Genomic DNA, 12,420 nt, shown 5'->3' with positions numbered 1-12,420 from the left:
CGTACTGACTGGGGATAGAGGTCGGATTCATCTTCTGACAATCGGGCCTCTGGGAGTATTGGGAGTGTGACACCCTTTCCAACCGTGGACGGTTAGTCTTTGTCATGAAGTGATCTCGAACGAGAACGTCCAGAGGACACAGAATCGTTGGACCGTTCTCTCAGTGTCTTCCGTTGCCGATCACTCGAAACACGTGTCGATTCGCCGCTGAGGCTGATGTGCTTAGTGGAAGTGATGTGTGTTGCGCTTATGCCGCCGGGTGTTGTCCCCATAACTGAGCTCCTGGCCAGTCCTCCGGGGTCCTGGGCTTGCGCGTGGGTGTCTGGAGTCACCCCTCTGCCCTCGCTGTCCGAAACGGTGGCGTTGCTGCCATCGCTAAAAGACCCTTCAGCGTCCATGGCCTCTCGTTGCCTGGCGTAGTGGGCCCTGCGTTTAGTGGAGCAGTCCTTAAGTGTTTTCGGCTTGAAGAGCCTACAAGCTCGACAGGTAGCCTCAGGATGGTCTCGTGGGAGACACAAATTGCACGTGTTGTGCTTATCTACCCAGGGGAACCTCCTGTTACACTTAGGGCAGAATTTAAAAGGAGTACTCTCCATATGTATCAATTTGGCAGCGGGCGGGTATATGTAGGAAATAAATGTGGGAGCCTGTATGACCACCCCCCACTCTCCCGACTTGTACAGGGCCGAGGCCAGAGGCCTTCCAAGGCCCAAGGTCCGTCGTGGAGTTTCAACGGCTGGTTTCCTCGATCTTCACTGGCGTCGATCTTCGGCGTAGGGTGGAAAGAACCGGGAACTTTTTTTAACAATAATTTTAGTATAATTGGCTAATGCCAAGGGAACTCCGCAACATGCGTCTGACTAGTATGGCGGAAAAAATCAATCTGAGGGTCCTACACTTGTGAGGGATCATGGGTACAGTGGATGTCACACTAGGGATAGTATTACTGGCACGCCCTAGTTCGACGCCCCTTTTCGAGTTTCGAAAAACAAACTGTAATACTCCGCAGCTTCCACTAGATGTCGGCCTATGCACAGCATGTGATCTCAAGCCATTTTGACAAAAAATCAATATTAATTTCCCCGTTCTTTCAATCCCACGTGGAGACATCGAAGATAGAGCCGGTCCGAAGAACAAACAACCGTCGAGAGCTGCACGACGGACTTTGGGCCTTGGAAGGCCTCTGGCTTCGACCCTGCAAGTAGGGAGAGTGGGGGGGTGGAAACATACTCTACACTCTTTATTTTCCTACACACACTAGCCCACTGCCATAAGGTGACATATGGAGAGTACTCCATTTAAATTTTGCCCGAGTGGAACAGCAAGTAACCTTGGGTTGACAAACACGCCTCCTGTAACCTCTGCTTGCTGAGGGACCACCCCGAAGCTAAATGCAGAGCGTGTAGGCTTTTTAAAGCTAAAACACTCAAGGACCGCTCCACTAAACGTTGGGCCCACTACGCCAGGCAGCTCAAGGCCATGGAAGCGGGGGTGCCTTCAGTGATGGCAGCAACGCCACCCATTCGGACGGCGAAGGCACAGGGGTGTCAAAAGACACCCAAGCGCTAGTCCCCGACCTCGGAGAATTGCCCGGCAGAGCAGTTATGGGGAACACACCCAGCGACACGAGCGCTACCCAATCTTCTTCTACGCTTAAGAACATTAAGGCCAACCGAGACTCGACACGCGTGTCGAGTTCACGGAAGAAAGAGGCACAAAGAGAGCGGGCCACGGAATCGGTGTCCTCTGGGCGTTCCAGGTCGAGATTGCCGCACGACACATGGCAACCGTCCACAGTTGCCAAGAGTGCCTCGCTCCCTAAAGTAACGGAGGTACGTTCGTCAGAAGACAAATCCGACCTCCATCCCCAAGCCGCACACCCAAAGTCGGCTCCTGCAGCCCGTTCGGCGCCTGCCTCCGAATCCCAACGTGCGCAATCAAAAGAGAGAGAGAGTACCCCCGAATCTCGACGCCAGGCCTCAAAAGATTCCGATAAGGCCAAACCGTCAGGGAAACACTCTTCCACTCACGGGAAAGGGGACAAACAGCAGAAAAAGTCTACACATTCAACTTCTGCACCCCAGGTCCACAAGGAAAAACACAGGTTGTCAGATAAAGACAGATCTAAGACCCCTGTCCCTGTCACTACACCCAGGCTCACACCTCCCACTCCTTATGATATGGGATTAGAAGATGAACCTCAACAGGAGGTGGTCGTCCCCAGTTCCAGAGAATGGAGCACTGAGGACATAGACAGGGTGATGAGGAGAATGTCTTCCTTAGCAAATGTTTATGAAAAAAATCCACAGCATTTTCTTAGCTATACCCCTGACAATGCTACTCCTTCAGGATCCAAGGACCCCCAGCCTCCTAATAAGAGATCTCGGCTTGATACTCCAGCTCAGGGACTGTCTTCAGACCCTTACCATATTCAGCTTTACCAACAGTATGGGGATGACCCAGACGTTTTGGTGCTGGGCGACCAAACTGGGGTCGAGTATTATGGAGATGACGAGGGCCAGGATTAGGAGGAGGAAGACGAGACGGAGGTCTATAATATGGACTCCCCGGTTAACAAGGAACCACAGGTTTCTGACTCACCTATAGATAACCTTCCCCTTCTAAATCAGGTCTTGGCTAAAGCTGCAGAGCACTTCCACATAGATACGCAGGGGGCGCAGGAAGAGAGGGACTTCGCAGAGGAGCTAGTGGAGGACAAAAGACCCATTGCTCAAGCCATTCCTATTCTCAAATCAATCCAACGTAGAATTGATCCTTCCCTTCTCAATCCTAATCTCACTAAGGCTGTGAACCCCAGAATTGAGAAGATGTTCACGGCCGCCCAGTCAGACCCTCTTTACATAAGGGGTCAACACAAGCCCGACTCCTTGGTAATCACTTAAACCAGAAATAGAGCGTGGACACCTCTGTCATCATCGGAGGCTCCCCCAGACAAGGAGAGCAAAAGAATCTACGGTTTAGGAAGAAAAGTAGCCTCCACTTCCAGGCAAGGATCGCCAACACCACCACTCTGCTGGCAAGCTATAATTGCCACCAGTGGGAGCAGGTATCTGCTCTCATTGACTCCGCACCGGAACCACTAAAGGGTCAGTTGGCCCAGATCGTGTCAGAGGGTAGAGCCGTGTCCGGTTGCATTCTGAAGACAAGCTTTGACGCTGCAGGTAATGCAGGTCGGCTCATAGCAGAGAGCACTGTCATTAAAAGGCACGCTTGGCTAAGACAGTCAGGGTTTAAACCCGAGACCCAGGCAACCCTTATTGACATGCCAGTGGAACCGAATGTCTTGTTTGGCAAAGCGGTAGAGGACGCACTGAAAACTGCCAAAGACGAGTATGAAACTCTAAAGTCCCTAGGACAGTTGACTAATAAACCCACTAATCAAAGAGGGAATAATAATTTTCGCCGCTCATGGTGACAAAATTCCCAGAGGGGCTCCAATTATTCACAGGGACAGGGTACATCATGGGGTGGCAACCAGCAGACTACCCAAAGTTACGGCAGAGGTAACAAGAAAGGCTGTGGTAGAGGTAGCCCCGGCAGAGGCGGCGGTACGCCTCCCGGAAAGCAGTGATGTTCCGCTCAGGGTCCCTTCCCATGCATCCCCAGTAGGGGGGCGCATTTCCAACTTCACCCAAGCATGGGAAGGGATCACATCGGACAGATGGGTGCTGTCCATCGCGTCCGCAGGATACTGCATCGAACTGCTAGAGTGCCCCCGCAACCACCCTCCAAGTCAAAAGATACATTCACTGGACCACCATAAGATCCTCCTCGAGGAAATCGTCAATCTTCTCGCAAAGTGCGCGATAGAATTAGTCCCGGGTAACCAGGTAAACAAGGGTATCTATTCAACTTACTTCGCATGACTACTCTCCAAGAAGTAATCCCCCTCCTAAAAAGGGGAGATTGCATGGCAACATTGGACATGAAAGATGCCTATTTTCATATTTCCATGTTCCCAGCGCACAGAAGATTCTTGCGCTTCAAGGTGGACAGTCAGCACTACCAGTTCAAGGTGCTGCCCTTCAGTATAGCCTCGGCTCCAAGGGTATTCAACAAGGTACTGGCGGTGGCGGCAGCACACCTATGCAGGGAGGCAATCCCGGTGTACCCTTACCTGGACGACTGGCTCATCACGGGGGAGACCCCAGTAATTTGCAGATCAAACATCCAAAGAACGATCGACCTCCTCTTCGAATTGGGTTTCTCTATCAACAAGAAAAAATCAAGCCTGTTGCCAAGCACCTCCAAGCAGTTCCTAGAAGCTGTACTAAACACTCAAGAGGGAATGGCCTTTCCATCAGAAAAAAGAATTCAGAATCTGCTACTGCAAATTCGTCTATATCAACCTGGTCGCCAGATAATGGTGCGTAAAGCGGTGCGTTTGCTAGGCATGATGGCGTCATGTATTTACCTGGTCCCTCACGCGCGCCTGCGCATGCGACCCGTGCAAGAATGGTTGGCGAAACAGTGGTCTCAGGCAAGTGGTCAGTGGGACAATCTAGTGGTCGTTTCGCCAACACTTGTACAAAGTCTTCACTGGTGGACAAGAGAGAACCTGTCAAAGGGGAAGCCCTTTTACGATCCAGAGGTACAAGCTGTAGTCTCTACAGACGCGTCCCTGTCAGGGTGGGGAGCACACCTCCTCCACCACACAGCTCAGGGTCTCTGGTCTCACACAATGGCCAAGAATCATATCAATCTGCTAGAACTCCTGGCAGTCTTCAGAGAGCTTTGAGCGTTCAAACCCCACCTGTTGAACCTGTCAGTACAGATCCTAACAGACAGTACGACAGCAATGTTTTACATAAACAAACAGGGAGGGACTAGTTCGCCAAATCTGTCCATGCTTGCCCAGAAAATTTGGACATGGGCACTCAGAAGGAACATTTACCTATCATCTCAACATGTTCCAGGGGATCTCAATTCACTAGCAGACGCTTTAAGCAGAGATTCCCTCCCAGAAGAAAACAAATGGTGTCTACACAGAGAAGTGGTAGAAGACATCGTCTCACAGTGGGGTTTCCCCACTATAGACCTATTCGCCACAAGCGGAAACAGGCAGTGGCCTGGATTCGCATCCAGGTTCCCTCTGCCAGACTCCAAGGCGAATGCCCTGCGGATGAACTGGTCAGGGATGTTTGCCTACGCTTTTACACCAACCCCTCTCATGAGGAAGGTGGTCAACAAAATGCACAGGGAATCGATGACCCTCATCCTAGTTGCTCCCATGTGGGCGAGACAACCGTGGTTCCCACACCTACGCAGACTAGCAGTGTGCGAACCCATCAGACTCCCGTGCTGGCACATCCTACTATCCCAGCACCGAGGTCAAACAGTGCATCCTCAACCCAGCTCAATGAACTTGGCAGCTTGGCTCCTGAAGTCATAGAGTTTGGGCATCTCAATTTACCACAGAGGTGCATGGACATCCTAAAGGAATCTAGGAAACCAAACACGAGGCACTGTTAATTTGATAAATGGAAGAGATTTGTTATCTGGTGCCAGAATAAGCAAATCAACCCGGTTGATTGCACTCCTTCCAATATTGTCACCTACATGCTTCACCTGCTGGATGCAGGGTTGGTATTTAACTCACTCAAGGTACACCTGGTGGCGCTATCAGCCTACAGCACCTCCCATAACAAGATTTTGTGGTGGAAAGTACCAGTGGTTAAAGCCTTCATGGAAGGGGTAAAGAGACTCCACCCTCCAATTTCTAACCCACCACCAGGATGGGACCTTAATGTGGTGCTTGCTAAACTCATGGGCCCACCCTTTGAACCCATGCATAAAGCCAGTCTCAAACACCTGACCTATAAAACTGCCTTCTTAGTAGCCATTGCATCCATAAGAAGGGTCAGTGAAATTCAGGCTCTGTCAGTGCAGGATCCTTTCTTTACTGTTCATAAGGATAAACTGGTTCTACGAACACACCCTAGGTTCTCACCTTAGTTAATTTCTAAATTCCACGTTAACCAGTCCATTGAGCTTCAGGCCTTCTTCCAAGAACCCAAAAGCTCTGCTGAGGTGTAAATACACACTCTAGATGTGCGAAGAGCGGTCCTCTACTATGTAGACAAGACCAGCCCGCTAAGAAAAACAGACCAACTGTTTGTCTCCGTAGCTACAGGCAGAGAGGGAGATCGTGTCTCTAAAGGTGCCATCTCGAAGTGGATAGTCAATTGTATCCAGCTATGTTACTCCCTTTCTGAAAGAACTCTGCCTTGTACGCCAAGAGCCCAGTCTACAAGAGGCAATGGGGCCACTCTGGCTTTCATTGCAAATGTACCCCTTGACACCATTTGCAAAGCAGCTACTTGGAGCCCTATTCACACTTTTACTCAGCACTTCTGCATTGACACTCATTCCAAGACAGATACTCAGGTGGGACAAGCGGTTCCAAGACACCTGTTTGCTCATGACCCTTCTCACATCCCACCTCCTTCTTCTAACACAGCTCACTAATCTATGCACAGCATGTGATCTAAGCAGATTCCACAAGCCTCAGAAGGGATACATTACTCACCATAATCGTATTTCTGATGTTTGTATCTGCTTATATTCACATGCGCCTGCACTTGCGCCACCTCTGAGAGAAGGCGCATGGATGCTTGTAGTCTTATCTATCTATCTATTTGCTTGGTAATCTGTACTCACGCTGCTCCTCATGCTACCTCATGTCATAAAAAATACAATCTGAGGGTCCTACAAGCGTGAGGGATCATGGGTACAGTGTACGTAACACTAGGGATAGTATTACTGGCACGCCCTGTGTCGACGCCCATTTTCGGGTTTTGAAAAACAAATTGTAATACTCTGCAGCTTCCACTAGATGTCAGCCTATGCACAGCATGCAAATCTAAGCAGATACAAGCATCAGAAATACGATTACGGTGAGTAATGCATCATATATATATATATGTTTTCTGTGCACTTAGTTAAATACAAAACTTACGGCACATTTACATGAAATACAAAGTGAACATTAGTACAATAAACAGATAGATACCATTAATGGATAAAATTAATCTAAGGAAAAACAAGATTCAAAATTCATTATCAGATAGCATCAGATCCAATCAAATCTAATCGCAGTTAATTCATTTACAATTTCTTCAACGCTTCCTTCCATATATTAAAAGCAGCAGCCACAATAACAGCTGATGACGCACTTAATAAAGTGGACCAGAATTTTGATCACTTGAACAATCCTCTATGTTGCTTACAAAGTTAATGTAGCTACATGTATAAAAGTTGTGCAGTGTATCGCAATTGGTCAGAACATGTCGACAAGTTTCTATATAAACCTGCCAAAGTCTACATAGTTGGTGCTTATGAGGCATTTTTTGCCACGCACCGATAAGATCCTTAGTAGATAATTGATTGAGCCGCATATACAATGCAAAGCGTTTCAGTTCTATAGGTCATAGCTTAGTCAGGTCGGAAGACGGGGAGTGATTATTGAAACTTTTTCAAGCTATGTCGCCATATCCGGCCTTACCGTGCAACTTGTCAAAATGTTTTGCCACGTCCCAACCCTTGGCTTTCTTTTTTATTTTAATTTCATTGTTTGGGTCCATTTCTAATATGTCATTTTGAAGATTTAATTCAGCTAGATTGTTAGAAACTTGGTTAATAACCAAGAATTTGGCATATTTGAGAGTTATTTGCACATACCATAGTGCCTTCAGTGAAGTAACACCAAACACAAGCCACAAAGCCTCAACGAGTACTGAATTTGGCAGATTCATGAGAGACCTTAAGAGTTTGCCTTCAAATTGTTTTAGCCAAGAGATCTGCTTAGAATTCAAGGCTACCATACCATCAAGTATGGAAGGTACCATACTTATGGGTAAACCTCCAATATTAATTATCAATATTATAACCACCTTGATGTACAATATAGTGTTTTATAGCAAGCCACTTTCTCCAGGCTTTGGTAACAATCTTTTCCTGATAGTATGTTGAACTGGGATTAGTGGTTACCGGAAATCCCAAATAATTATATCAGTTACTCTTTCAAGGCGATAGTCATCAAAGAGCCATATAAACATCCCCTTGTCTATGCTTTTTTTTCTCACTTAAGCACTACATTTTTGACTTTATTGTATTAATGACCATACTATTGCCACTTGCATAATCTGCTAAAGTGTTTATCGAACGCTGTAAACCGATGGGGGTAAGGTCAAACATAATTATATCATCGGCATAAGACAACCAAGGTATCTGTAGGCCATTTATCCTGGGCGGAAAGTTGAGTGATCTAAAAACTATAGTGATCTATAAAAAGATTATACAGTATCGGGCCCAACACACACCCTTGCTTTAGGCCACTATTTGTCTTTTGATTTTTAGAACAAAAGCCATTGAGGTTCAGTCTCACTGTGATTGACGTATTGGTATACAATTGCTGGATGTAACATAACGGATTAGCATCTATACAACAAGCAGTAAGTTTTCTCCAAAGCAATGCACGAGGGATAAGGTCGAAAGCCTTACTGAAGTCCACAAAACAGCCATATAAATATGGTCTGTTGGGGTTGGTCGGTTACAGGAATTAGGTATTATAATGCACATAATATTAGTGACAGTGTTGTAGTTCTTTCTAAAGCCCGTCTGAAAAGGACTAAATATTGCATTATCATCAGCCCACCTAGTTAATTTATGCAGGGGAATTGTGGAAACAATCTTTTGGCTTGTATCCATCATTGCAAGTAACCTGTAGTTATGGGGGTTTAGCCTATCCTTTTTCTTAAATATGGGGACCAAGATAGATTTACGCCAACTATGTGGTATGAGTCCTGTTGTTTCAATGTGCTTAAACAAGTAGCCAAGTATCCGGGCCCAGAATTCCAGATGATCCTTTAATACTACGTTGGGTAATCCATAAGGGCCAGGAGCATGAGAGTTCTTTAATTTCTTAATAATGATCAGCAGTAGTTCCTCGTCAATATCTAAGTTGGCCATACTAAATGCTGCCACCTCTGGTTTAGAGCATTCGAGAGATACCTCAGGGTCGTAGTATAGCTTCTCAATATACTCCAACCATTTACTTTCTGATACAGGATTAAGTTCAATCGAAGTAACACCCTTCTTATATTCATTGAACTTTGCCCAGAAATGTTAACTATAATGCGATTTCAGCCATCTAAACAACTGAAGCCAATTTGAGTTTATAATTGATAACTTCTGATGTTTATGCCAGTTCCTATATTTAGTTGCTAAGTTATTTATACAGGACCGTTTATCACCGGGGCAAAGAAAAGTATTATTTTTAATCTCATTTCTAGCTTTGCAATAGGTTTTCTTTTTTCCAGCTATTATAGCATCGTAGGGTTGTTTATTCTTTTTTTGAGTGCCGTTACAATTCATTGCTACACTACACCTTTTCCTTGTTGGATGAATGTAATTCTGGGCCAAACGTTTGAGGTCCCAATTTGCGTTAACAAGAGCAGGCGGGATTCCATTATGATCCAGCTGGAACGCATTATTGAAGATCTCAATATTTGTTGCAGACCAGGTCAATTACCCTTCGGATTTGAGCTGATCGTCACTTCACTGCACCTTGTTTTATTTACTGTGTCAGTAATTATATAATCAATGTGGGTTTTTACAATGACATTCGTCCATGTATGGCTCGGCACAGTGACCCTAAAAGGTAAAAAAGCTAAATCGTGACAAGCCAGCAGAAAACTGGCCCATTCGCTTACATCCTTGGCCAATTGGCAAGAGGAAAGATGGAGATTTCTGTTTTTGAGATCACTGGCGATAACAAGGCCAGAATGAGATGTTACAAACCATTGTAAAATAATACCTTCAATAGTAGTTATGATATTTTTGGTTTGGGAGCCCCCAGGTGAGTCATACACATTAATCACAAAGATAGAGCTAGAGTTGTCCCCAAACAAATTAAGTACATCGGGTAAAACATAAGGTGAGGAACTAGTGGAAAAAATAAACTTGCAATGACTGTACTAATTGAGTTCCGATCGCGAGACCACCACTCGGTCTAGCGCTATGGGAAGGGGTAGCCAGATTGTGCACTATCTGGACATCGCTTATGCAGAAGGGTAAAATACACCAAGTTTCCTGCAAGAGAAAAAATTCACTTGACGCTACGATAGCAACCTCCACAGGATGGTAAAGAAAAGGCTGGTAACCACGTGTGTTCCACGAAGTCCATTCCAAAATATTAACAGAAATGGGATGTCAATTTTTATCATTAGTGATACATGTTGGCAACCAGCATTCCTCTTCCTGGTATTTTACTGTGGTTTTATCTATACTAATTTGAAATGCGTGTAAGGATCTTCGCTCACTTTGGTGGTCTGCAGATGAAGATAATGTATAGCTCCCTTTAGGAACAGGTGTAACCCTCGGGGACAGTTTTTTACTTTTTCCGCACAGAATCAGTGAAAAACCCAAGGGTAAAAGAAGTGAAGGATGCAACATTAACACAGCAGTCACAAAAACTGAAAGTTCAACCAATGCCCAATTAGTTAAGCTGCCTACCCTAGATAGCTCAATACGCTTGATATCACTAGAACCAATCCAACTAAGTTGAGGAATTTCCTGAAAAATTGCCAGTAATTGTGACAGATTTCAGAAAAAGGGCCGTGTGATAAAGGGTTTGTTTCCTCTATTATTGCCCAAGTCCTTGTAAATACTAATATCAAGGTTGAGGTGTTTCCCTTCAAAGGCGTCAACTTTACCTTTTAGCTGTATAAACTAGCACTGCCCTCTTAGACAAAGACCATTTCCTGTAGGAAATGGTTTTCATTTGAGCTTATTTGGATACCCACAATGCCTTGCTGTAATGGCTCAGAACTGGAGGTGAACTTCCAGCGATGGCTTTTAGGTGGCGTTGTGGAATGTGTGACTTGGCACAAATGGACTTTCCTACTTTCGCATTTCAGGTGAAATAATTTTTTTCAAACCTTTTTAAACCCACCACAATATCCTTGGTGTTGTGAAAACATGGCCAAATTCTCCAACCGCAAGGCTGTCAGGACTATACTGCACTGATAATCCCTAATAATGGTGAAACCATGTATGTAGTTGTCTTGGCAGCTTTGCAAATGTCTGTCTTGGGTTGATTAAGCTATGGATAAAGTAGCATTGCCCTCTTAGACAAAGACAATTTCCTCGAGAAAAAGGTTTGCATTTGCGCTAATGTGCATACCCACAATGCCGTGCTGTTGTGGCTCAGACCTGGAGGTGAACTTCCAGCGGTGGCAACTAGGTGTTGTGTAATGTGTGACTTGGCTCAAATGAACTTTCCTACTTTCACATTTCGAGTAAAATGTTTTTTTTTTCAAACCTTTTTAAACCTACCATACATTTCTTGGTGTTATATATACACACACGCCCTAATGACAAAATGGGGCCATTCTTTGGGGAGTTATATAAGCATCCCATCGGCAGTCAAAGGAATAACCCCATTTTGCTGTACCGGCTAATTTAAATTCCAAGATACCTTGGGGGTTGTATGTTTGCTGATACTATTTTGAAGAAGCTTTTAGGTCCTTGAATTGTGGGAGGAGGACATCATGTCTCATTGGATAATTTCAGGGACTAAATGAATAGCAGATCTCAATCCAAATCCTTACCTTTTCTGTGAATATTTAATTTTTATGAACCTCCATGCAACCTTCAAGTTCTTCCTTGGAATAAAAGTATGAGTTTGGCTTGTTACTGTATGAGGGAATAGAAGAATAATGGCATGTCTTTGGGGGTCATTATGAGTTAGGGGGTAACCATGCCGCTATTAGCGGCATGGCTACCCCCTTACCGGGTACTGGGTCCGGGTTCCTTAAATGAGGAATTACCAGGCCATTCCAACTTTGGAGGACCCGGTAATTCCGCATTTAAGTAACCCGGACCCAGTACCTCACCATTCCCATTTGAGCCCCCATAGGGCTCAATGGGAATGGGGAGGGTGCTAACAACGGGCCCGTTAATAACGGGCCCGTTGTTAGCACCCTGGCCTGCTCGCGGGACTCGCTAAGGGCGCCTGGTTGTACCAGGAGCCCTTAGCGGGTTCCTGCGAGCAGACTCGTAATGAGGCGTTAAGGGGTTGATGGCGCCGGCCCCTTTACCTGCGCCGTTAACTCCTTAACGCCTAACTCGTAATGACCCCCTTTGTCTGTGTAGGGAGTATGTCACCAATGATTCAGCTTCCAACCACAGCATCAAAATACCGGCCAGAAAGTAATAGTACAGGAGGCTTTTGCTGTTGGTGATCAAAGCCCTGAGAACGTCTGATCACACTTAATGCTCACTGAATGCAGAGAATGTGCCAGTTCCCAACTTTGCTTAGAGCACACAGAAAAGATTGTTGATACCACATTGTTCATAGCACCCCACATCTGTATTGTTTAGAAACAGAAAACCTGC

At 45.7% G+C, this 12,420-nt stretch overlaps 1 protein-coding gene across 3 annotated transcripts in view; it reads right to left on the bottom strand.

Annotated features, from left to right (window-relative positions):
• SS18L1 (SS18L1 subunit of BAF chromatin remodeling complex) overlaps positions 1-12,420 on the bottom strand; it is a 405,815-nt gene that overhangs the window by 68,822 nt on the left and 324,573 nt on the right. The gene's annotated exons all lie outside the window — the stretch shown is intronic.

The sequence above is a fragment of the Ambystoma mexicanum genome, chromosome 3p, assembly GCF_040938575.1.
Source record: "Ambystoma mexicanum isolate Mex_15411 chromosome 3p, UKY_AmexF1_1, whole genome shotgun sequence".
NCBI classification, from domain to species: Eukaryota; Metazoa; Chordata; class Amphibia; order Caudata; family Ambystomatidae; genus Ambystoma; species Ambystoma mexicanum.
This window is presented reverse-complemented; position numbering and strand designations above follow the sequence as displayed.